The sequence below is a fragment of the Muscardinus avellanarius genome, assembly GCF_963383645.1.
Source record: "Muscardinus avellanarius genome assembly, chromosome: 4".
Classification (NCBI taxonomy): Eukaryota; Metazoa; Chordata; class Mammalia; order Rodentia; family Gliridae; genus Muscardinus; species Muscardinus avellanarius.
In genome coordinates, this window is record NC_137789.1 from 121,775,027 (window position 1) to 121,802,481 (window position 27,455).

Genomic DNA, 27,455 nt, shown 5'->3' on the forward strand with positions numbered 1-27,455 from the left:
ATAGAGTTTTGGCCAAGATGTACGAGGGACTCGCGAAGCAGAGATTCCGGGAAAGCTCTTCAAAAGGAAGTGGATTCAAACGCCAAGTGAGATTTCTCCTTCGCTCTTCCTCCTCTACTTGTCTGAATTTCAGATGCTGGGGTACAACAGTCACCCCGAGGGAGACAGACAAGGAGCTTGAGGAGGAAAAAGTCACTAAGGTTTTTTGTTTGTTTGTTTGTTTTTTGGTGGTATACTGGGGTTCCTGGAAGCCCTTCTACCTCCGGGCTATACTCCCAGACCTATTTTATATTTTTATTTGGAAACAGGGTCTCTTAACCTGTGCGGCCGGCTTCGAACCTGTGCGATCCTCCTGTCTCCGCCTCCCAAGCGCGGGGATTACAAGCGTGCGCCACCAGGCCCAGCTAAGGTTTTTTTTTTTTTATGTGAAAAACAAAAGACTGATTTGTTACTCCAGAATGTCTCACTAGACTGCCTGTCTTCAGAGTTCTTTTCTGAAAAACAAAACAAAACAAACTGACAACAACAACAACAACAACAAAAAACAATGGAAGTATCAAACTCTTATTTGGCTCAATCATTACAAGTTAAGTTTTATTTACCTCCAAATTTATTTCTAATTAATTTTGATGGGATTGATTGAGCAGAAGAAGCAAGAAAGAATTCTAATACTCCCCCCTACCCCTTTACACAAGATTATTTAAAGGGAAGACTGGGTGAGGGATGTATTTCATTTTTATTTATTTATTTAGTTTTGGTATTGAGGATTGAACCCAGGGGCATCCTACCTTTGAGCAACACTTCTAGATATTTTTTTATTTTTTATTTATTTATTTTTTGGTGGTACTGGGGATGGAACCCTTCTACCTCCAGGCTATACTCCCAGACCTATTTTTTTATATTTTATTTGGAAACAGGATCTTTTAAGCCAGCGAGGCTGGCTTCGAACCTGCACGAGCCTCCTGTTTCTGCCTCCCAAGCTCAGGGATTACAAGCCACCATGCCAGGCGATATTTTTTTATTTTGAAACAGGATCTCTCTAAGCTGCTGAGGCTGGCCTCCAACCTGTAATCCTCCTGTCTCAGCATCCCAAATACTAGGATCACCGGTGTGTTGTGCTGCCACACCCAACTAGGGATGGATTTTAAATGTTAAATGAAGGCTGTGTGTGCCCGTATGTGTGTGAGTGTGTGTGTGTGTGTGTGTGTGTGTGTGTGTGTGGAGGGAGGGAGGGAGGGAGGGAGAGAGAGAGAGAGAGAGAGAGAGAGAGAGAGAGAGAGAGGGAATCCAAGACATCAGTATTGTATATGTTACGATTAAGACAGCTGTAAGACAGCCATGCAGTGATGCTAACCAAATAGTTGTTCATATGATTCTGTTGTTCAAAGAAGAGTCTGGAATAGAGATAGAAATCTGGCAGTTGTCAGCATAAAGATGATATTTAAAGTTATGCAAATGACTAAGATTTCCCAGCACAGAGAAATATAGAGATAGAAAGAAAAAAGCCTATGGCTAAACCCTAAGCACATCAGTATTTAGAGCAGAAGAATTGCTATAAAAGACAAAGAAGAAATTGTCTATGGGGATAACTGGGGGCAAAATGGTGTCAAGAAATGGATTTTCCAAGAGACAATTTACAGAATGGGAAAAATATTTGCAAATTATTCCTCCAACAAAAGATTAATATCCAGAATCTATAAGGAACTCAACAACACAAAAAAGTAAGTCAATTAAAAATAAGCAAATGATCTGAAGCAACTGATCTGGGTGATGTGATGCAGCGATCCTTAGAAGGGCCATGTCCCTTGGAAGGGACATTTCTCAAAAGAAAAAAAAATATATATATATATAGCTAATAAATATAGAACGAGATGCTCAACATCACAAATCATCAGAAAAATGCAAATCAAAACTGCAATGGGATATCATCATATCCCACTTGGAATGGCTATTATGAAAAAGAGAAAAAAGTAATAAATGCTGGTGAAGATGGGGAGAAAAGGGAACTCTCATACAGCGTGGGTGGGAATGTAAATTAGGATGGCCATTATGAAAAACAGTATAAAGATTCTTCAGAAAGCTAGAAACAGAGCTACCATATAAGATCTAGCAATTGTACTAATGTTTCTGTAGCCAAAGGACAAGTAATCTGTGTGCTGAAGAGACCCCTGCATGCCCATGGCCTTTGCAGCATTCTTCACAATGGTCAAGACATGGAGCCAACCTTGGTGTCCATCGACAGTTGAATGGAAAAGAATGTGGTATACTTGATGCAATATATTCAGTCTCAAAATGAATGAAATCCTGTCATTTGAAGCAACATGCATATAACTGGAGGACAGTATATTAAATGAAGTAAGCCAGGCACGGAAAGACAAATAGGCATATTCTCACTTATATGTGGAAGCTAAAAGAGTTATTCCATAAAAGTGGAGAGTAGAATAGTGGTTCTAGAGGCTGGGAAGGGTTGGGAGAAGGGGCATGGAGAGAGGATGGTTATGGGTAAAGGGATATAGTTGGATAGAAGGAGTAACTTCTGATGTTCTATAGTACCATAGAGTAATTATGGCTGACAGCAATTAATTGTTCCAGCCCTGGGAACGTACTGTCTCCTGCTCAGCTTCATGTAAAACCTTAGTGTTCTGATCAAAGCTACTCTTTCCACCTGAACCCTACCTAACTTAATGTAATTGTGTGTGTGAGTGTGTGTGTGTGTGTGTTACTGAGGATGAAACCCAGAGGCATTCTACATCCCAGCTCATGGTGGCTGCTGGGGTAAAATAGAGGAGCAAACTGTGAAACCTGGGTCTGTGCTGACCTTCAGTCCTGGCACAGGCTGATTCTTGAGATTTTCTACCATGGTCTTTGGCAGGAGGCACCAATTTCCTACTATGCAGACCTAGGTTGTGGCAGGAAAGTAAATCCCTGGGATAGAAGGTCAAATTCCTAATAATGAATCAATTAATTTATGATTCATTCATATTCAATATGCAATATACTAAATCTTGGTGATTGAGTGGTGCAGAAGATTAAAAAAATATACCTGACTTTTATAGAACTCATACTCTAGTGGAAGTAGTTTGTATGTGTGAAAATAACTAGGAAAAATTCATGGACAAGATAATTTTATGCAATGATAAGGGCCATGAAGAAAGTCAGACATGAGGACATGCTACTGCTGGAGCTACCCAAGACATGGCCCTTCTAAGGATCGCTGCATCACATCGCCCAGGCACTTGTTAAAATACAGATTCTCAGGAGGAGACAGCCTGGACCTGCCCATCAGCATCTGCATTTCATCAAGAGCCTTCTGTGATTCCTTGGCAGGCTACTGTTTGAGCAGTGCTGTGCTAGGGAGCATCCCAGGAAGGAGGTTGTTAAAGCTGGGGAGTCTGCAAAGTGACATCAGAGCTCAGACCTGGAAATCTGGGAGCAGAGCACTGCAAGCAGAGAGAACAGAAGCTGCCAAGGGGCTGGATGGGGAGCGAGCCTGGCGTGTTCACCACACCCTTTCCTTACCTGGCTAGTCCTCACTCAGCCTAAACCTCACTTCCTCTGGGAGCCTTCCCTGACCCAAACACCCTTCCCTAGGACCCCACCTATTCTAACTCTGCATAAGAGCAGTCCAGTGATTTCTCTCCCCAAAATGTCGATGCTACAGATGCTCTGCAATTTTGTTTAATGGCTAATGAGATGGAAGTGAGAAATCTGGAAAGATAGTAGCGGTAGGCTAGACCAGAAGTCCACGCCGCAGCTTTGCTGAGGGGCAAGGTTGGTAACTTCTGAAACCTTCTGGCCTTAGCATGGGGGGCACCCCAGTCCTGCTCCTGGTGCCACCAGCCCTCACACACTTCCTTCCCTTTGACTCTCACTGCTCTGCAATGTGTGGTCAGACTCGCCCTGGATATTTCCTTTCAGTTGAGTACTCAGGGTCCAGCAGAGGATACAGACCACTGATAAGGTTGTACAGTTGAATAATCTGCAATAAAATGTGCTAGGTGCAGTTATATGGTTGGGAGCCAGTGAGCGCTGGGGCTCGGAGAGGGCCTGGGCACCAGCTCTGGAGGGATTTAGGCAGTTCTGTTTGAGCGGGCTCTTAGGAGAGAAAGAATTGTTTTTTAGGGCTAAGGGAGTGGTGGTGAGATGGTGGTACTTGTGCAGTAACAGTTGCGGAGGGGTAGTGATGGCCGTGGTGGTGTGTTGGTTTTCAGTGCTGATGGTGGTGGGTGACAGGGGTGGGAGTGGTGCCAGGGATGGTGGAGGTGGCGAAAGTGGTGATGGCAGCAGCAATGAGATGGCCGTGGCGATGGTAGTGGCCATAGTCATGGTGACAGTGGTATGTACTTTAGACAGAGACCAAAGTGTGCCCATAAGCATACATTCATGAATGATTTCTTTACATCTTAAAATTGGGAAAACCTCTCTTTGTATGGTGGCCAGGTAGGTTGGTACCAGATGCAAGGGCCTTGTGGGCCAAAACAGATACATTTTCATTAGATATCTAAGTAGGAGATGGACTTGGTTAGCTTTTGGTTTGTAGGAATAGAGATAGCTACACTGTGAGGGGAGGGGAGGTGATACTTCCTGCCATAATTATCTCTCTTGTTCATAATCTTGTTCATAATTGTACAATTAGACATCAACAGGGAAGGGTCAAAGAGGATATGAAATGTGCACAAATCTACTTCTTTTATACCCAGCGTCCTAGAGATGGGAAAAAAAATGTCCCTTTCTGGTGGGATAATACTACAATCACTCAAAAAAGATATTTAGTTACCTTATCATCTGTTATCATCTACTCAGTCACTTATTACTTTTTTTTTTTTTTGCAGTACTGGGGATTGAACTCAGGGGCATTCTACCTCCGAGCTACACCCTCAGCCCTATTTTTTATTCTTTACTTTGAAATAGTGTCTAAGTTGCAGAGGGCCTCACAAGTTGCTGAGGTTGGCCATGAACCTGAATCCTCCTGTCTCAGCCTCCCAAGCACTGGGATTACGAGCGTGCGCCACCACGCCCGGCCACTTATTACTTCTTATACCCATTGAAATGTTTTTCACAGAATGGTTACAAATTCAATGTATAGGATGTAAAATGGTCAAAAAAGCAATACATGAGCCAAGCAAGGTGGCACATGCCTGTAATCCCAGCACTTGGGAGGATAAAATTGAGATAGGAGGGTCAGAGGTTAAAGGACAGCCTCAGCAACTTAGCAAGGCTCTCAGCAACCTATAAGGCCGGGCGTGGTGGTGCACGCTTGTAATCCCCATGCTTGGGAGGCAGAGACAGGAGGATCATGCAGGTTCGAAGCCAGCCTTGCTGGCTTAAGAGACCCTGTTTCCAAATAAAAGTATAAAATAAGTCTGGAGTGTATCATGGAGGTAGAAGTGTTTCCAGGAACCCCAGTACCACACACACAACACACACACACACACACACACACACACACACACACACACACATAAAGTAAAAAAGAGTTGGGGATGTAGCTCAGAGGTAGAATGCCCCTGGGTTCAACCCCATAGTATCCCACAAATAAATAAATAAATAAGAATTAAACATAAGGTCGTAGTGGCACACACTTGTAATCCCAGTATTTGGGAGGTTGAGATAGGAATATCTCAGGTTCAAGGCTAGCCTCATCAACTTAGTGAGATCCTGTTTCAATAAAATAAAATAAAATAAAATGGGGCTGGAGGTGTAGCTCAGAAGTAGAATGCCTTTGAGTTCAACCTTCAGTTCTAAAAAAACAAAACAAAACAAAACAAAAAACATTAGAGAGCTATCCATGGCTTTAGCCTTCAAGGAGCTTTGAGTAGTAGATGCCCAGGGAGGACTGTGGGGAGCACACCAACCCGAGTCAGGAGTCGTGTATGCCCACCCAACCTTGATTGAGCAGACAAGGACAGTGCTTTAAGTTGTTCATGTATCACTTTCTTTCTGAGCCCTTACTGCATTCATACTACTGTGTTACAGAAACAAAAGATAAGCTTTAAGAAGCAAGAAGTTTACAATCTGGGCAGGAAACTTCTCCCGACCTCTCTATGGCTCATCTACTTTATTTGTGTGTTTGTGTGTGGGTGGTCAGGAGAGGTTGACCAGATGACTGTTAGGGCTCTCTGCAAATGTAATATTTTATAGTAAAAGAACTCGAGATCTGTAGATAGCACTTTCATTATCCACAAACCCAAATGAAGTTCTATATTTTATGCTAACTCTTTGCCAGATGCTTTAAAAACGGGAGACTCTCCCACCCCTTCCAAACCCACGTACACAGACCACGTTATCTTGAATCCTTGTAAAAGGCCCTGGGTGGTTTTTTTTTTTTTTTTTTTATAAGAGGTTGTCATCCTACTTTCAAATCTGGGTGCAGGACACAGGGCTATCCCAGGAAATTTCAGGACCCTGAAGGATGTGGCTTGAGACAGAGTCACATAATGAAAGACCTGGCTGTTCTGGGTTCAGGCTGGGGAATGTGGTTGAGTGGCTGTGGGAACTTAAACTTTCTGACTCTGTGTAACTGAAATCTCAACCCCCAAGTGTGTTGCAGTGACTTCTGTGGCACAGCACATGTAACTTGGCTCCCTCCTGATGTCTATTTTTCTTGCTCTCAGGAGAAGAAATGACCTAAACAATCCTCACGAGCCAACAGTTGAAAAAATATTTGTTTTGGTTTTGTTGAGCGCTTTACCCGTTAAAACGCGAGCATCTGAAGGGGAAGGGGGATCCCCGTTGTGCGTGCTGGATTTCATTTATGCTTCGCAAATCAATTGTTTCGAGCAGAGACTTTATGTCCGAGAAGGCTATAGAAAGCTTTACTGCCCTTTTCCTTTCAAACAGGAAGTTGCATTTTGCCAAAAGTAAACAAATGTGAACCCGGGAAGGTTTGTTTAGTTTCTAGTGCTGACTTCAGGATCCGAGAATGAAGTTTGTGCTTGGCAAAAAAAAAAAAAAAAAAAAAAAAAAAAAAAAAAAAAAGCCTTCCCCGGGATCTCTGTGGGCCAAAATATTCTCTGCTTAGGACCTGGCCTTTGCACTCTGGTAAACATCCTCCTCTCACCAGCCCCCAGATAGTCACTGCCAAAGTTCCTCAGCGGCTTTGCTTGCTTATCGGGAACATTCTAAAGCTGAGGGCAACTTGGAAGCATACTTTCAGCAGGACATAGCTTTCTGGACAATGGCCACCCTGGAAAAAGCCTGAGGTTTGGAAATCTCAGGGAGTGTGAATGCAATTTGATGTTCTGTGTGCTTGAGCACGGGTTAGCCCCCCTGGGTGAAGAAACTTCTAGAAGAGTGACTGACTGTGAACACTCAGCACTTCCTGGGACTGAGCTCATGAAATCCTTACACAAGCTCTACGAGGAAGGCGCTATTATTATCTCCAATTTATAGATGTGGGAACTAGGGCTTAGGAAGGGTGAGGAACTTGGCTTAGGTTGACACAACTTCACAGCAACATAGCCCTCTGCCTTCTGGTTTGGAGATTTTAACTAATGCAAGATCAATATTTGAACTCTGAGAAGTTACAAAATAATGGGGGAGACCTGTGTGATTCAAGTGAACATCAGTCTAGGACGCTGTGCTATGGCTGGGCAAAGAATTGAGCCAGTAGCATTATGATTTTCAATGAATATGTTTAATGCTGAACATGTCTCATTCCAGGGTGGACTGAAGGCCACTAATTGAAGGCTAAGACAGCGAGGCCTGGAGGAATCCGGGATGAGCCTCAGAGAAGTGACTCTGGTCGGCCCTCCAAGAATGAGTGGGGATTAGATAAGGAAAAACATTCCAGATCTGGGGAATCAGAATCAACATCCCCCACCCCCTTGCGCCCGAGGACTTGCATTAGAAGCTACTTAGTGAAAATGTTCAAAGTACACACAGTGACTTTCCTTGGGTTGTTTCTATTCTCTCGGCACTCATACACTTGAGAGATATTTGATGAGCCTAATTGTACAGAGACACATTCGGCCTGTGAAGTTATCCATCACCAAGAGGCAGAATCTTCCTAGTAGATACTGGCGCACGAGTCCCCCACACCCTACCCATTCATTGGCCATTCTTTGTGCATTCTGGTGCCACAAGTCTTACCCTGGGTCTGAGAACCTATTATTGTTAGATACATTTCTCCACTGTCTTTATAGACATCACGAATCTCACCACTACTCTAGTATGGGGAGTAAGATGAGGGGGATTCAAAACTTTGCCCAAGTTGTACAGCTTCTTTGATGTTGGAACCAACAAATTGACGAAGAAAATATACCTAATGCCAAAGCCCATGGTCCATCCGCTCTACCCCATCTCCCTAGAACAGAGTGGAGACTCCCCAGACAGTTTGTGTTTAAAACCCTTAGGAGATGTTAACAGCTCTCTGTCCTCTGGTGCCACGGGAAACCTGAACACCTGGGTGCATTTTCTTTTATTGAACGTAACAGGGACACAGACCTCCAGCTTCCCTCATGGACCTCCCCTTTTGAAGTGTCTGTTTCCTTCGTTCGGGAGACCAGATCAGCATCTCTCCTGCAAGGCCTGGCTCCCTGCCCATCTCACTTTTGCAATGAATTTAGCAACATCTGCTTTGCCCATTAAAGTGATTTTTCTCTTCCTGGCCCCAAGCCTGTATGCTTGCTGCAATTGATTACCAGCAATTTCCTTCCCAAACCAGAGGGTTCAGCGAACTCTAAATTGAATTGTTGCTCACTGGTCTCCTTTGGACCAATGCATACAGCTTACGTGCAAAATGGTCAAACCACTCAGTTCCTGAATCTATAGGCTGATGATTCTGGTTAAACATGGGGAGAACCCAGCAAGTGACATTTCCCATTTTTTGCACACGGTGGCCTAGGGCTGTGGCCATCTCTGCATTTCTCAATTCAGACCTAAGGTGAGGATGGGGGGGGAGGTGAAGTCACCTTACTTATACAGACCTTTCTTTTCTTTAGTAAAATTGCAGCAGTGTTGGCCTCAAGATATAGGTAACTGGAAGCCTTGCTTAGGAGATGTCTAAGAAAAAAATACCTTTAGCTCTAGAAATGTTTGTAAAGACCTCAGGAAGATGGGCACCACTGGACTCTTTGGAAGGCAACTGTAGGTTCCCCTTAAATGCTTCAGGCAACTTTTTCTTTAATGAAGTAAACACGAGTCTAAGCCTGCAGACCTGTGGATGTGTCTCTGACTGGTACATTCCTAGTCCTCCTTTAAGTTGCAGTAAGTGTTAGCGCCCAGCACGCCTGCCCATCTCCCATCCACCCTGTATTCCCAATAGCTTACACAGCAAGCGCCCACAGTACATCCCCAGTGAAAGAATGAATAAGGGTAAGAAGCCACCTGCCTTGGGAGAAGACTTCAAATTGGCTCTCTGCTCTTGAGCTCTTTCTCCACCCCTTTCCTCCTTCACATAAGGACAGTGGGGAATCGCTGATTATTTAGAGAAGGGGAACTCAGGAGTCCACCACATATTAAAAAAAAAAAAATCAAAGAAACTCATTACTGACAAAATTGTTTCTGCTTATTAGAGCAGTTATTTTAAAGCCAGATATCAAAAACTACGACAAAAGTAACATAAGTGACTAAATCTGATAATAGTAGCAATTGCTTGACATCTTTTGAGTCACTGCATTTTCTGTTTCTTTGAGAAGACATTCCCCATTTCTACCACAGCTGCTGATAGGGAACCCACCTACACCAGCAACCACTTCTGAAATGATTCTTCAAAACGAGGGCCCGATGCTGTCGTCCTGTAGGGCTTTCTCACATGTATCTTTGGCATTGTGCTCAAGTCTCGTCTTTTTCTGGAAGATATCTCCTGAAGAGTTTTAGACATAGTAGAAAAGGCAGCACGGCTGAGTTAGAAACTGTGAGGTCTATACTTCTTAACCAAGTGGAAACTGCAAAGAGTTGAGGAATTAATTCCTAGGTGGTTGTTGTGTTTTTTTGTTTGTTTGTTTTGTTTTGTTTTGCTTATGGAAAGTCCTCAGGTCTTTATTCCTTTGTTGAATCCCTGCACACTGGCAAGTATCTCCCAAAGAAATGGGCTACTGAACCTCAGGGAAGCTTAGCTGGGCCTCACGTGATGGGTAGATAGAGAACGTACATTTAATGTATTTTCCCTTGCTTTGAGGCTCTAAGAAAAGTCTGGGGAAATGTTCCAATTGCCCGCCCTTGTTCTTTACCATCCATTTATCACATGTAATTAATTGCTTATTAGCAATTGCTCATTAGCTAATTGTTTACTAGCAATTAAGCCGGGTGCCCTCCCTCCCCTCCGCTGTAAAGCAGTGCGACGGGCCGCGCTGGGTCATGCTGTTTCACTTCTGCCGCTGGTCACCCCAGAGCGGGGATGCAGAACACATCCTTCCCCTTCCCAGTGTCTTGGCTCAGGCTGAACAGGACTTTTCCAAGAGAATTGAATCACTCTGAGATCCAACTCATCAGGCCCAGACTGAATCCAAAATTCCAGGTTGAACAAATCACTGGGGATGTGAATGGGCTCCAAACTGACGTGGTGCTAACTAAGCCTCCTCCACTATCCAGTTGCCACCACTGCCACCAACATGGCGGCTCACACAAAATGAGTGCTTATAAGTACCAGGTGCCTTGTGCGCGCTTGGCACTGGATTTCATCTCTGACCCTCACACGGCCTCATGAGGTAGGCTTTAGAATCATATTTGACAGATGAAGAAACAGAGGCTCTTGAAAAGGACTTTTTTCTGACCAAGGTTTATTGAGAGTATGGGACACTTAGGCTAAGAGCCATGAATACAGTGTTGAATAAGATGAACCCAGTCCTTCCTTTAGGAACTTTGCACTTAGCTAATAAGTAATAGTCAAGACTGGAGCCGTGGCTAGCCTGACTCTAAAGCTCACCTTAAGCCCTGTGTACAATTCCTCATAATCTAAGACATTGCCAAGAACGCACTTGGAAATTCAGCCCAGTGTGGACAGTGGGCAGGTGGCTTGTGAACTAGCTCCATCGTTCTAATACCTCCCTCCCCCACCTGTGAAAGGTGAGCTCACCTAGGCAGGGGCTATGCCCGTCTCCTGCCAGGCATGCCGCTGTCCTTGAGTAAGTATATTTGGGATGAATAAGAACTAGGTTTACACTTGGGTTTTGAACTTCTGCCCAAGAACGGTGCCCCCAGGCTCTCGGCGAGGGTGCTCTGACACCCATGTGTTGTGAGAGATGACAGAGGAAGTCTCTGCGCCCTTTCCTTTAATTCTTCTTTTTCTCAATTTTCACACACCCCTGCACTTCCTGCTTTTTCCTGGGCTGGGAAGCGGAAGTACTAAAGGACTGAGACAAACTGTCCTTCCGGTTTTTAGAGGCTGGTCGAAACCAGGAAGGATGAGACATCAGACACTGGCTCTTTCTGGGTCCTCTGAGGCAGGAGCTGGCTTCTGGGACCCGTGGCCACGTTTCTACGTCCCTGAGCTGGTCGGGCCCAGCAAGATCAGCTGAGAACTGGACTGCAGCTGCATCTTTGTTGTTCAATGAGTGAGCAGTTACTCTTCCTCCAACTTCATTTCCCATCTGTAGCCGAAAGGCTGGCTCTTTAATGGGACGCCATGTTTACAATTATTTCAGGGCCACAGATCGATGACACACTGATTTGTTCACCCAACAAATATTTATCAAGCACTTTCGTGTATGTCCTTTGTGAAGAGCCCCCATGAAGCTTACATTTCAGTGGAGGCAACAAGGCATACAAAAAAATTAAACCTAGCTGGGCGTGATGACGCATGCCTGAAGTTTCAGTACTTGGGAGGCAGAGACAGGAGGGTTACAGGTTCAAGGACAGCCTTAGCAAGTAGGGAGACTCAGCAACCTAGCAAGTCCCTGTTCCAGTAATAAAAGAATAAATAAATAAATAAATAGGGCTTGGGAGTATAGCTTGGAGGTAGAATGCCCCTGGGTTCTATATCCAGTACCACAACAAGCAAACAAGCAAAAAATTGCAGGATATTAGTAGGTAAAATTGCTCTGGAGGAAATTAGGGAAGGGTGATAAGAGGTCTTTGGGAAGGGGGTGTTGCTGTTTCAGTAGAGTTGTTAGGGAGGGCCTCAAGAAGAAAGCAACCTTGTGAAGGAAGATCCAAGGGACTCCCGTGGGCAAGCTGGTGGAAATGGGGGAGAAGATTCTAGGCAGAGAAGACATCTAGTACCAAGGGCCTGAGGTGGGACAGCTGAGGCCCAGGAACAGCCCGGCAGCTGGTTGGCTGGACACAGTCAGCAGGGACAGAGAGGAAGGAGGGTAGTCAGAAAGGAAAAGGGGTCAGATGTGCGTGAGGACTTGAGCACAGAGGAAGTCATTCAGGGCGTGCTCTGAGCGAGATGAGAAGTTTCTGGAAGCATTTAAGCAGAGAAGGCATGTGCTCTGACAGTCATGTTGAATTTGCTGGTTTTGCAGAAGCATGGGCGGGCGTGAGGTTTCAGTGATCCGCTCCACGGCAAGGTGTCGTCCCCATTTCATGCCGTTAGCCAAACAACGAGTTAAGCGGAGGAGGTAGGCAAGGTAGGCAGCATGGTTCTAGAATACCTATGGCTGGAAGAACCTTCTGGAGGCGCCTCCTGAGACAATCTGTGTTCCTGCCTTTTCCAGCCTCGAGAAGCTGCCCACATTCCTTGGCTTGCGGCCCTCCTCTTTCCATCTTTTCAGCCAGCAACATCATATTTCAACAGCCCTTCTTCCATTTCAGTCTCTCTCTGGCCCCAGCAAGGAAAGATTCTGCACTTTTTTTTTCCCCACAGTACTGGGGATGGAACCCAGGGGCATTCTACCTCTACACCTGCCCAGCTTTCCACTTTTTTTTTTTTTTTTAAAGAGCCAGGGGAGCTGGGTGTGGCAGCGCATGCCTGAAATGCCGGTACTCGGGAGGCTGAGACGGAGGATCACAGGTTCATGGCCAGCCTCAGCAATTGAGCGCTGCCCTCAGCACCTTAGTGAGACCTTGTTTCCAAATAAAAAATAAAAAGGCTTGGGGTGTAGCTTGGAGGTAGAATGCCCCTGGATTCATTCCCCATTACCACCAACAAAATCAAACAACAATAACAAAACTAAAACCAAAGAACCAAGAGGAGGCTCACCGAGTGCTGTATGTCCCCATTACTCTGACTTACATTATGATGTGATACTGTAATGCACCGATAAACATATATTGAAAAAAATTCATGTGAGTAAGCGGAGACCACTCAGGTGATCCAGAACAAACTTTCCTTCTCAGAGTTCATAATTTTAGTCCTACCTGTAAAGTAACATTTGTAGACCCTGGAGATTAGGATGTAGACATTTTGGAGGAATCATTATTCTGCCTACCATGATTGTTAGGCACTTGCTAATCATGACATTTATTTGTTTATTTATTTATTTATTTATTTTTGGTGGTATTGGGGGTGGAACCCAGGGGCTTTCTACCACTGGGCTATACTTCTAGACCTACTTTATACTTTATTTGGAAACAGGGTCTTACTAAGTTGCTGAGAGCCTCAGAAGTAGCTGAGGCTGGCTTCGAACCTGTGCGATCCTCCTGTCCCAGCCTCCCAAGCACTGCGCCACCACGCCCGGCTGATCATTATATTTAAATATCATGACAGCTCTAAGAGGAGCCAGGCGTGGTGGCGCACGCTTGTAATCCCAGCATTCGGGAGGCTGAGACCTGGAGGATCACAGTTCGCGGACAGCCTCAGCTACTTAGTGAGGCCCTCTGCAACTCAGTGAGACCCGGTTTCAAAATAAAGAAAAATAGGGCAGGGGGTGTAGCTCAGAGGTCAAATGTCCTTGGGTTTCATCCCCAGACCTGCAAAAAAAAAAAAAAAAAAAAATATATATATACATATATATATATGTATATATATATAATATATATATCATGACAGCTTTAAGAGGAGAAATGGTATTCCATTTTCTTTTCTTTGTTATTTTTTTTGGAAAAGGAAGTATGAAAAAAGCCAGGGTAGATTCAGATTCAGCAATGGATTTGAGGTCTTTTGGGACTTTTGTTTTTATTTTTTGTGTTACAAAGGGTTGAAAACAGGGACATTCTGCCTCAAAGTTATACTCCAGCTTGCTTGCTTGCTTCCTTCATTCTTTTCTTTCTTTCTTTCTCTCTCTCTTTCTTTCTTTCTTTCTTTCTTTCTTTCTTTCTTTCTTTCTTTCTTTCTTTCTTTCTTTCTTTCTTCTTTCTTAGCAGGATTTTGCCAAGTTGCTGAGAGTCTCACTAAATTCCGAAGGCTGGTCTCTAATCTGTGATCTTCCAGTTTTAGCTTCCCACGTACTGGGATTACAGGCATGTGCCACCGTACCCGGCTCCTTTTGGGCTTTTGAATAGAATATTGAGGGGTTGGTGGTCTGTTAACACACTCTGAAAAATGTTACTGTAGACTCTAAGCCTTCCAAAGGGCAGGGATTAGCATTTGTTAGTTTTTCTTTGTTTTTTATTTTTGCAGTCCTAGGAACTTAATCTAGGGACATTCTACCTCTGAGCTACACCCCAGCCCTATTTTTTATTCTTTATTTTGAAAAAGGGTCTCACTAAGTTGCGGAGGGCCTCAGTAAGTAGCTGAGGCTGTCCGGGAACCTGCCATCCTCCTGTCTCAGCTTCCCAAATGCTGGGATTACAAACGTGCTCCACCACGCCACACTCGTTTGTTCATTTTTATGACTTCTGGTCCTTGCGAAGTGCCTGGCCTATTATAGATGCTTAATAAATATTTCATTCTTCTACTGAACTTTCTCTATTCTTCATGTCCTACTTTTAAAGCTTTGAAACACTTTTGACGTCTTTGTTCTATTTCTGACCAATTAAGTATTTTATTGTGTCTCATCCATTCTTGGTTGCCCAGATATGTAGGATAATCTCTTATAGCTTTTCCAGAACTTGACACAAAATATAGTTACTCATATTACCCTGCAATAACCCTGCAAGGCAGGTACTCTCAGCTCAGGTTAAGAACAAAGAAATGAGCTAAGAGATGTTTTTAGCTTGTTTGATGGTACATAGCTGCTTCTAGTGGCATCTCGGAGGGAAACTAGGAATTCTGATTTCACATTTGCTGTAGTTTACTGTGGCTTCCGGAACGCAGGCTCACCAGCTCAACTGTCTAAGACAACAGAAGCGTATTCTCTCACGGTTGAGGGGCCAGAGGTCTGCCATGAGTTTCATGGAGGGATTCTGCAGTCTCTCTGGAAACTTTGGCCATTTCCAGTTTCTGGTGGCTGCTGGCAGTCCGTGGCTTGTATGGTCTTCTAGGCCAATCACCCCGAAGCTCTCGATGCTAAGCTTTCCCGTTGCCGTCCCTTCTGTGTGTCTCCTCCACTCCATCTGGGCCCAGTATTCCAAATCCTGTCTAATTAGGACGTGTGTGATGGCATTTAGGGCCAGCCTGAGTGATCTAAGACCATCTTCTCTGCCCAAGGTCTTAACTTACATTTGTCAAGACTCACTTTAACTCCCAAATAAAGTCACATTTACAGCCTCAAGGGGTCAGGACCAGGTATCTGCTGGCTGCCGTTCTTCAGGCTTTCAGAATACTTAATGTTCTCAACAACAACAAAAATCTTTATTCTTTTGTTGTTTTTGTTATTGTGCTTATTATAAAAGTAATTTAAATTCCTTGTTATACGGTTCCTGGTTCCTTACTGAAAAAAATGTAATTATATATGTATGCAAGATTAATATTGGCATTTTGTGTGTTTCTTTTTTTTTCCTGTGTGCCTTAATTTGCATGTGTGAAGAAAATCAGGCTGGTCAGCTTGGTTCTTCTGGTCTTTTCACTCCCTCTGGCTGACAACGTCCTTGTCTCCATCGTCATTCTCCTCCTCCTCCTCTGGCTGTTTGATATTCTCTTATTTTGAACCTTTTCTTCTTTTTTTTTATGGTACTAGGAATTGAATCTATTCTACCTCTGAGATACACTTCCAGCCCTTTCTGTTTTTTATTTTGAAACAGGGCCTTACTAAATTGCTGAGGCTGGCCTCAAACCTGCGAGCCTTCTGTTTCAACCTCCCAAGTACAGGCATTACAGGTATGTGCCACTCTGCCCAGCCTCTTTTTAAATTTATTTACTTTTAATATACTTCTATTGGTGCACTGTAATTATACACCATAGTGAGGTTCAATGTGATATAAATATACATGCACACAGCACTTAGCATGACCCCCCTGGACCCACCTACTTCTCCCACCTCCCCATAGACCTCAGTGAGATGGGTAGTGATACCTTTATACTTGGACAAGCAATATTTGAACTGTTTCCTTCTTCAAGCGTCCTCCTGCCTCTCCCCACCCCTCCCTCAATCCCCTTGCACTATTCTACTCGTCTCTCTCCTCCTTTTTCTGAAGTTCCTTTGTTTCTTATTTTTTTTTTCCTAGCTTCTACATATGAGAGAAAACATATGACCCTTGATTATATGGGGCTGGCTGATCAGTCTTAGCATATGTTCTCTGGTTCCATCCATTCTCCTGCCAACCACATAGTGTGTTTCTTCTTCATGGCCGAGTAAAATCCCATTGTGTGTACACCACGTTTCCTTCGTCCATTCATCTCTGGATGGACACCTTGGTTGGTTCCATAGTTTGGCTCTTGTGAATTGTGCTGCTATAGCCATGGATTTGCCTGTATAACTGTCATATTCTGACTTTAATTCTTTTGGAAAGATACCAAGGAATGGTATGGCTGGGTCATATGGTAGTTTGTTTCTGACCACATTCCTCGTTTGAGGGGAATGTGGGCCCCCAAGGCATTCATATCCCATCACTTGCAAGTGTTCCCTCTGCCCTAGGACTTCAGCACATGCACAGTCATGAGGAGCAGGAGGGATCTGGTGATCTAGCCATCCCTGGAACTTCCCTATCCACCTCTCATTCCTCCCATCCTGGTCCGACCCATTATCTCCTCTGTGTGACCATGTCAGTCCTTTTAGTTCACAATTCCATCGCGCTTCTCCTGGGCAATCACAATGACCAGGGTGGGGATGACGGTAACCTCGACTTCTATCCTGTTTCCCGGCCACTTTCCTCCAGTGCAGGCAGCTCCCTCGTTATGTCTCCATTGCCCACCCGATCCCTTCATTTCATTCAACAGCGTATCCTTAGCTGGCTGTCGAGTGCGACTTTAATCCCCCGGTCATCTTTTTGACTCACATTTTCCACCCCAGCTAAGTAGACAGAGGGACTTTCTCCTCCCTCGTCACATCCCGGTCTCTGTACCATTGCTCAAGCATTGCTCCCTCTCTGGAATGTCTTCTCTTCCTCCCTCCTCCTTTCCTTTCTTTTCTTTTCTTTTTTTTTTTTTTTGGCGATGGTTGAAATTCTACACATCTTTCCTGGCTTATCTCAAATGCCATCTCAAATCTCCGTGAGGTCCTTCTTGACCCTACCCAGCAGGCGTGACTTATCCCTCCTTGGAGCTTCTAGCACGGGACTTCGTACCTCCACTTTGGGGCTTATCTCATTTTACAGTTATTTGCATGCTTGTCTTTATTTTCCTATTAAATTATACTCTCTTTGAGCCAGGGATTAGGTCTTGCTTCTGTTGAGCTCCCCACGGCAGCAGCCCCCACAGGGCCCGCTGAAAGCCTGGTGCAGTGGTCAGGGCGAGCTCGCACAGCTGGAGCGGGGCCATTCTCCACGCGATAGTTGTTTAATACCTTGTTGCTGGGTGGGTAAGCGAGCAGCCCTGATGGGTCATTAGAGACCCTTCCACTGGCATGGACTAGGTGTGTTTTTATTTTGACAGGTGTTAGCTCGGTGATTCGCAAATGTCAGTTATTTGAAATATCTTTTCACAACCTTTGCTGTCTCACTCGCTCTACCACTTCCAGTATTATTTCCTTAATAGTGTTTCTGAATTGAATAGCTATTTTAACTCTTATGTTAAGCCATAAAAATCCACGGAAATATTGAGTTTGATATGATACACACATTGAATAATTACAAAACTATTAAGTATCTTTACTATATAGTAGTGCAAAGACTGCATTTTAGAAAACCCTGCCTGAGACTCTGAGCGCACACACACACACACACCCCATATATATATATATATACATATATATATATGTATATATATATATGTATATATGTATATACATATATACATATATATGTATATATATATATATATATATATATATGGGGTGTGTGTGTGTGTGAGGGATAGTGATGATTGAACCTAGGGATGGTCTACCTCTGAGCTATAGCCCCAGTCTTATTTTATTTATTTATTTATTTATTGGTATTGGGGATGGAACCCAGGGGCATTCAACCTCCAAGCTACACCCCAAGCCCTATTTTTTATTTTATTTTATTTTTTTGTGGGTCTGAGGATGGAACCCAGAGGCATTTGACCTCCAAGCTACATACACCCCCTGCCCTATTTTTTTATTCTTTTTTTTTTTTTTTTTGGTGGTACTGGGGTTCCTGGAAACCCTTCTACCTCCAGGCTACACTCCAAGAACTATTTTATACTTTTTTATTTGGAAACAGGGTCTCTTAAGCCAGCGCGGCTGGCTTCGAACCTGCACTATCCTCCTGTCTCTGCCTCCCAATTGTGGAGATTACAAGCGTGTGCCACCACGCAGGGCATTTTTTTTAAATTCTTTATTTTGAAACAGGGTCTCACTAAGTTGAGGAGGGCTTCACTAAGTAGCTGAGGCTGTCCGTGAACTGCAATCCTCCGGTCTCAGCCTCCCGAATGTTTTTTATTCTTTATTTTGAAATAGGATCTCACTGAGTTGCAGAGGGCCACACTAAGTAGCTGAGGCTATCCACGAAACGCGATCCTCCCATCTCAGCCTCCCAAATGGTGGGATTACAAGCATGCACCACCACGCCTGGCTCCTATTTTATTTTTTATTTTGGAACAGGTTTCATTAAGTTACTGAGGGCCTCACTAAGTTGCTGAAGCTGGCCTCCAACCTGTGATCCTCCTGTCTCACCCTCCCAAATACTGGGATCACAGGCATGCACCACCACACCCGGCTCCTCTCTAAGCACTGATGCCTCAAAACACTGGAGCTAGGTCTAGAACATACAGAGGCCATGACAGCGCAGCTCCATCGGGCTAGGAACCAAGCTGGTCTTGCTCCCCATCTCTCAGCTGTCACTCTACAATTATTTATCAAATCAACGTATGCAGCACATGAAACTCCGAGCACCCGTGCACATACCTGAACTTGCACGAACACACTAGAAGTTAAAATTTGTGGTCTGTCTGTGTTTTCCTTCACTTTTGACACGTCTCTGTGTGTTTCCTCCGGACTTAAATGAAGTTGACATTAGGGTTTGGGTGTGTCTTCTGAGAGTTCACCTATTGGAAACTTGATCCCCCGATTCAGCAGTTGAAGCTACTTGTAGGTGGGGCTTAGGGGAGGTGATTAGGATTAGATGAAATCATGAGGGTGGGGCCCCCTTAGTGGCTTTCTGAAAAAAGGAGGAGACCTGTGCTCTATTCTGCCGTGCGAGGTCGTCTAAGGCATTAGGGTGCAGCAGGAATGTCCTTATCCGATGCCAGCATGATGCTCTTGGGGGAGCCTGACCTGTGAGTCAGAGACTTCCTTTATAATATCCCAGTCTGGGCTATTTAGTTATAGCAACAGAAAGTAGATGAAGACAAGGAATTTTCCTTTACCCCGCCCTTTGGCTTTACCTGGGAACCTATCAAGCTGTTGCCGCAGCTGCTCTTGGGGGGCCAGCCAGCCCTAGCTTGTGGCTTTCTCTGCTTCTTTTGTGACAGTTCCTCGCCACTCCAGCCATGAAGCTGGGAAGCACTCTCTGAGTACAGAGCATGAGAGACGCTCTGTAATTCTGCTCAGGCCTTTTCATACTTGCTATGGCCTGTCACAGGAGAATCAGACTTTGGGGAATCTCTGACATCGTCTCAGAAGACAAGTGCTCTGAAGTGATATTACAGGAGGTAAAAAGGGCCGTGGCAATGTCACTCCAGGGCGACAGAGCAGGTTCAAGTTCCCTTCCTCCTCCTCTCTCCCAGCCCCTACTTCTCCCTCAAAAGGAATGAGAAGGCAAATTACTTAGGAGCTTCACTCACCCTTCCTTGTTATCGCATCGTAGATCTGGGCGGGGGCCAAGCAGGCTTGTGGAAAGTGAAGGTAGACGTTAGCAGAATACTTTAGCAGAGTGCCTCTGTCTTTCCCTTTGCTGATTTGGCAGGTTGTAGGAGAGGCTGTCTGGTGTAAGAGTTGAGAGTTATTCGCAACATCTTTTGTTTTGCCACCTCAAGGCCAAGTGAGAGGTCAGTCTCTAATAGAAGCAACATTCCGGGGCTCCCAAGTCAGAAGAGTGGGGTTTGAATCCCTGCCCTGCCCAAGTTAGCTTGCACTTTTCTTTCTTCAATTTTCTTATCTTTGCAAGGGGAACCCTGTTTCCTAAATTTTTCCCAACAGGATATAATGGAGAGAAATATCTTATCACCAAATATAACACATAGTGGGTGTTCAGAAATACGGATTCCCTCTCCTTTCTGTTAAGAATCTCTGAATCATGTGCAACATGATTCTGATTCTGGCATCCTTTCTTTTATGAGTGTTCGTGAACTCTTCTGATGCTGTGGGCTACTGAGACAGAACAGACACATACGGTGACTTCAAATCTTTATGAAGCCGAGAGTCCAAACGGGCTGCTTGCTAGAGCTCAAATTCTGTCATGATGTTCACCAAGGGCTTTCGAGCTCTGGGTGGGAGGCTGAGCTGAACTTCTTTAGGCCTGCCTCTCAGTTTAGACATTCTGTAGTCTGGTAATCTTTGATCTCACATGTTATATGGGCCATCCATATATTTATTGTCTAAACTTGAAAGCACAGGAGAATAAAAGGAGGTGCTATTAAGATTATATTTAGGTTGTGTGTGGTGGGACATACCTGCAATCTCAGTACTTGGGAGGCTGAGACAGGAAGATCGCAGATTCAAGGCCAGCCCCAGCCACCTGAAGAGGTCCTTCAGAAACATGGCGAAACCTTGTTTCCCCCCCCCCCCCAAAAAAAAGGGCTATAGCTGAGAGATACAACCTCCTCTGAGTTCAACCTCCAGTACCAAAAACAAAATCAAATACACAATAAAGATTATACTCGGACAGCAGGTAAGAATTAGGATTATCCCAGGGAAATGGGGTGTATTTTTACTCAAACCAGAATGCACCACTTTGGGCCCGAGCTCTGTGCAGGTTGAAGGCTTTTATACTCCTCTTCTTTCCAGGCTTTTGGAATCATGTCAGCTCTTAGCTTCTCCAGTGCCTCTCGTGATGAGGTGAGGGACCCTCTGGCAGGAAGGTTAAAAGACATCTGACATGGGGTACATGTAAATAGCATGTCAAATACATATAAAGAGACAAATGCAAGCTGGGGTGAGCCAACCCGGTATCCAGATAATCTTGCATCTCCCCACCCCCTCCCTCCCGCGGTGCAGGCCTGCAGCCTCCATGACAACCAGCTGCGGAGGGAGGGAAGTAACGGGCTGGGGAAAGGCCAAACAGATGCTACTCCCAGAAAACCCAGGCCAAATTTGACATCTGTTCCTGGTCTCAATGGCTGGCTTTCATGCTCTAGACTCCTGAGGATGGGAATTAAAGGGAGAACTTTCATCGCTGCGGTCCCTGGGAAACAAGTGAGCCTCTGCAATGTGCTGGGAGCCAGGATGCTGAAGCAGGTAGCTCCAACCGGACAAAGAGTGCTGCCGTGGCAGTGGGGGCTGGGGCCAGAGGGTGGCTCAGGAGCATGGATCCTGTGCTTTAAAGGGCCCCTGGAGATACTTTGAAGCCAAGAGGAAGGGTCCCTGGGCTTTTAATCAGTAGATCTTGGTTTTCCTCTCTGCTAGAGAGGGACTTCAGTGTCCTCACCTGAAATCTGGGATTGCCAATGTTTTACTGAATTCCACCGACCAGAGTTATTGGGAAGATAAAATGGGACAATGTACTTGGAAGTAGCTTATAAACCCTAACGCCCCCTACAAATGGCATTGCCATTGGAGATCTTAAGTTCCAACCCCTGAATCTGCAGATGAAAATCCAGGGTGCAAGGGAGTCAAGAGTGTGGCTCAGGCTGGGCGTGGTGGCACACACATGTAATCCTTTCACTTAGAAAGCTGAGACAAGAGGATCGCAGGTTTGAGAGAGACCCGCGATCCAGAGAGACCTGCGATCTAGACCTAGAGAGACTCCGTTTCAAACCAAAAGAAAAATAAAAGGGGCTGAGAGAATAGCTCAGAGGCAGAATGTCCCTGAGTTCAATCCTCAGTGTTATACACACACACACACACACACACACACACACACACACACACACCTGGAGGAATGTTCATGAGAAGTGGGTGATAGGGGAGAAATTGATTGAGAAAGTGAAATTAAAGAAAAAAAAAAAAAACAGGGGCAAACCAGGGAGGAAAAAAACAACATATTTTCCCCCCTCAGGAACTTAATTGAAATCTGTGCTAGGCGCGATGAGAAATGATCCTGTGGCTATTTTCTTCAGGCAGCAGATCCTTCGCATCTTTTATTTCTCATTGTCATAGACACTGACTGGAGTTGATTTCATCTGAAGCTTTTTCATCCTGGAGCTTTGAGGCTAGAGCCGATTATGCTAGTAATCCAGCAAAGTCATTCTCCTATTAAAAACGCTCCTGTGGGCTGGCTGTCCTGCTCCGACACTGTCAGGGCCGATGGGGGCACGGCTGGGTTAGGAAGGTACAGAGAGCCAGGAGGAGCTGTCTCTGGAGTGGGAATGCCAGAGGGAGAACCCCAGTTCTGCTACTGCTGGACTCTACTGTCTGGGAGGGTTTTCTAATCACTCTGTGAGTCTGTTTCCTCATCTGGGCAATGAAATCATGAATGCTCCTCACAGGATGTGAGGCTGAAACAAGTTAACACATGTGTGGAGTGCACGCCTGTGATCCCAGTAGTGAAGGCTGAGACAAGAGGGTTGCCGGGTCAAGGACAGCCATAGCAAGGTAGCAAGGCTATCAGCAGCCTAGTGAGACCTTATTTCAAAAAAGAAAAAGAAAAGAAAAAAAAAAAAAGAAAAAAGAGAAAGAAGAAGAGGAAAATAAAAGAGAAATAGGGCTGGGGGTATAGCTAAGAGGCAGAATGCCTCTGGTTTCAATCCCCAGTACCATAAAAACAAAAAAAATGGGAGTTTCTTTGAATATATTCAACTGTTTACTTGTTTATAAATAAAAACAAATAAGGGTCTAATAGATGGACATGGCTGAGACGCAGTGAGAAGTGGAAAGAACGTGAGCTTTGTCATCATACAGACTTGCATTTAGATCCCGATGATTCTCTAGCCTTTTTCTATCAACATTTATATTTTTCTAATTATAAAGGGAATACGTGTTTATAGCAGAAAATTTAGAATATACAGAAAGCGGACAGGAAGTAAAGACCAACTCTAATTCTACCACAGGGAGAGACCTGCCCCATTGGTAGTATTGGTAATGGCGTTTGCTTCGTGGCCTGGTTCTGATGCCGGTGGCTCCTTGGCCTTTACTATCCCTCCTCTCTTTGTATATGCCCTAGGGGGAAACCCAGGGCTCAGATGAGGGCCGAGGAACTGTGAATGCCTAGTAAAGCAAACATTTTTGACAGCGGGGGGGCCCTTGATATGTAACTCAGGGCCCTTCATCTGCACACTTTTTACAGTGTTCTGAGTTTTAAGAGCTCAGTCTTCCAGTGATACGCCATGCCAGACGTTTAGATCGAAACTCATAAATTTCTTCTTCCAACTTTCCTGCTATAATTACTTGGCCCTTCACACAATTGACAAGTGTGGCTGGTGAGTGACAGGTAGATGATTTGTGCCTGGGGTGGGTGGCTGTTTTGCTTGGTCTGAGAGTTTTTGTTTAACGCTCCTTGGGAAGGCCATCCCTGGGAAGCAGGGGAGAAGTAACAGGAGAAGGCTACGGGGCCATGATTTGGCAGCGCGAGGAAAGCTGTAAATTAGGCTGTCAGAAGGGAACTTTCTGGCGAACCCGGTGAACAAACACAAGGTGTGAGGCGGCCAGAACTTGTAATAAGCCCTCTCTCTCTCACTGGCGGTTCCTCTTGTTGGTTTTTCGGTGAAGTGGTTAGATGTGTTAACTGTCACCCAAACAGAGTCTGGACTGCTTTGGGATCGGGGCGTGGTGGTGGTCAACAGCGGTAAAGAAGGAGGGATTAATGTGCAGATCTGTGAGTCAGAGCGGCTTCCCGTGGGCTGGAGGATGGCCGACAGCATGGCCAAATCTATTCCTGGGCACTACCCACCAGCAGTGGCACAAAACTCAGCCTTTTCATCACTTTAGTGGCTTCAGTTGGGAGATCCCCAGGGAGGAGAGGGGCTATAATGTAAATTCATGACATTGACATTAGACAAACGTAGAGAGGCATGCTTTCTTTTCTCCCACGTAGTAGGTAACAGAGACCCCAGTATGTCAGTATGTGTAGTCCATGCAATGATATAAACTAATTTATTTACCTCCCTCCCTCCCCTCCTTTTTTTTTTTTTTTGGTACTAGGCATTGAACCCAGCCCTATTTTATTTTTCATTTGAAACAGAGTCTCACTAAATTGTGGAAAGCCTCACTGAGTTGCTGAGGCTGGCCTGGAACCTGCAATCCTCCTGTCTCAGCTTCCCAAGTATCAGGATTACTAGTGTGCACCACCACACCCGGCTCCCTACCCATTTTTTTGGGGGTGGGGTCTGGGGATGGAACCCAGAGGCATTTGACCTCCAAGCCACACCCCTGCCCTATTTTTTTTTTTTAATTCTTTATTTTGAAATAGGGTCTAAGTTGCAGAGGGCCTCACTAAGTAGCTGAGGCTCCTCCGGTCTCACCCTCCGGAATGCTGGGATTACAAATGTGCGCCACCATGCCTGGCTTCCCTATCCTTTTTAGTCAATGTAACAGCAATTCATATTGATGACCAAGCTAAAAACCTATCTATTTTTTCTACTATGGCCCATGTCAATATAGTTAAGTACCTGCTTGAATGACAATAACCAAACATTCTGACTTGCCCAGGGCAATCGCAGCTTATGTCTGTTATTCTAACCAGTACATTTTGTTAAAACTCTACTTTATTTATTTATTTATTTATTTATTTATTTATTTATTTATTTATATATTTTGCGGTACTGGGGATGGAACTCAGGGGCATTCGACCTCCTAGCTACACCCCCAGTCCTATTTTTTTTTTTATTCTTTATTTTGAAACAGAGTCTCACTGAGTTGCAAAGAGCCTTACTAAGTAGATGAGGCTGTCCTCGAATTGTGATCCTCCTGTCTCAGCCTCCCAAATGCTGGGATTACAAGCGTGTACCACCACGCTTGGCTTCCACTTTATTTTTAAAAAATGTCCCAGTTAGGGGCCTCCGAGGCCGGGATTGGAGCCTGCCGAGGGGTAAGGCCGATGCTGGGGCCAGCGAGGCCAGCATTGGAGCCTGCCGTGAGGCAAGGCCGGTGCTGAGGCCTCCGAGGCCAGGATAAGAGCCTGCCGAGGGGTTAGGCCGGTGCTGGGGCCAGCGAGGCCGGCATCGGAGCCTGCCGTGAGGCGAGGCCAGCATCGGAGCCTGCCGTGAGACATGGCCAGTGCTGGGGCCTCCTAACCCAGGAACGGAACCTGCCGAGGGGTTAGGCCGGTGCTGGGGCCAACGAGGCCGGCATTGGAGCCTGCCGTGAGGCTAGGCCGGTGTGGGGGCCTCTGAGGCTGGGATTGGAATCCTGCCAAGGGGTAGGCCGGTGCAGGGGCCAATGGCCAGCATCGGAGCCTGGCGTGAGGCATGTTCACTCCTGCGGCCTCCAAGGCCGGGACCAAAGCCAGTTTAGGGGTTAGACCGGTGCAGGGGCCAGCGAGACCAGAACTGGGGCCTCCCATGAGGCAAGGCCGCTGCTTGAGCCAGCGAGGTCTGGATCAGTCCACTGAGTAGCCAGGCCACTACTGGGACCATCAAGAGTGGGATCGGTACTTGCAATGCAGCATGCACAGAGAAATAGCGCAGAAAATATAAATCAGACGCTTCTCTTAATCAGCAATAACTAGGAGGAAAAGGGCAACAGGAAGAGGTTGAGCTATAGAAAGGGCCCTATAGTGAAGCAACTAATGTGACCAATCAGAGGGTATGTAATACTGGAGGACGGAGCCTCTTTAAAACACAGGAGGTACATAAACAAATGTATCAAAGTAAATCACCAAAGAAGCGTGGGATGGAGGGAGGGGGAGGGAATGGGATGGGGGCTGGAGGAGGGCTAATTGGATGATGTGTGCTTGTATATCCTCTCAAGTCTTGTAATCCAATGTGATTGATATATGACTACAATGCACCAATTTAAAAAATAAATTAATAAAAAAAATGTCCCAGTTAGCATAAGTTATATGCCAACACCTTACCCCCAATGAGTGAAATCAGGGTGTGCCCCTCTAACACACAGGCTTACTTTTCACACTGTTGCTTTGCTCAGAAAAAAACTTCTAAGATCTCTAAAAGGCTCTTGGGCCTTGATTTTCATTCCTCAGCAGGATTCCCTCCCAGGCAGGGACCACTATCTCTTTGTGTTTTTTTTTTTTTTTTCTTTTTTTTTCGGTACTGGGGATGGAACCCAGGGGTACTCTACCTCTGAGCTATTCCCCCAGCCCTGTTTTTTATTCTTTATTTTGAAACAGGGTCTCACTGAGTTGCAAAGGGCTTCTCTAAGTAGCTGAAGCTGTCCATGAACCATGATCCTCCTGTCTCAGCCTCCCAAGCGCTGAGATGACAAGCGTGCGCCACCACGCCCAGCTTAATAAGCTTTTAATGTCTTAAAAACATCTCCCCAGACCATCGTAGGTGGCCGCCAACAGACAATGTGCTATGTACACACAATGGAATTTTACTCAGCCATAAAGAAGAACAAAATTATGTGGCTTGCAAGAAAATGAGTGGAACTAGAGGATATTAGATTAAGTGAGATCACCCAGTCTCAGAAGGTCATGGAGTATGTTTGCTCTTATATGTGTAAGCTAGAGAGAAAATAGGGGGGGAAAAAGGGCTTGACAAACATAAGGGGAAAGACCAGTTAAATAGTGGAAGGGGGATGAAAAAGGGTACGGGGAGGAAAAAAAAGGGAAGAGAGAGAAAGAGGAAGGAAACAGTTACAAACCTGTTATGTCGGGCGTGGTGACGCACACTTGTAATCCCAGCATTCGGGAGGCTGAGACCGGATGATCGCGGTTCGTGGACAGCCTCAGCTACTTAGTGAGGCCCTCTGCAACTCAGTGAGACCCGGTTTCAAAATAAAGAATAAAAAATAGGGCAGGGGGTGTAGCTCGGAGGTCGAATGCCCCTGGGTTCCATCCCCGGACCCGTAAAAAAAAAAAAAAAAAAAAAAAAAAAAAAACACCTGTTATGTCCATATACGGAGGCATCACTACCAATCTCACTAACATGCAGGGTGGGAAGAGGCGGGAGCACAGTGGGCTGAGGCTGGAAACACACC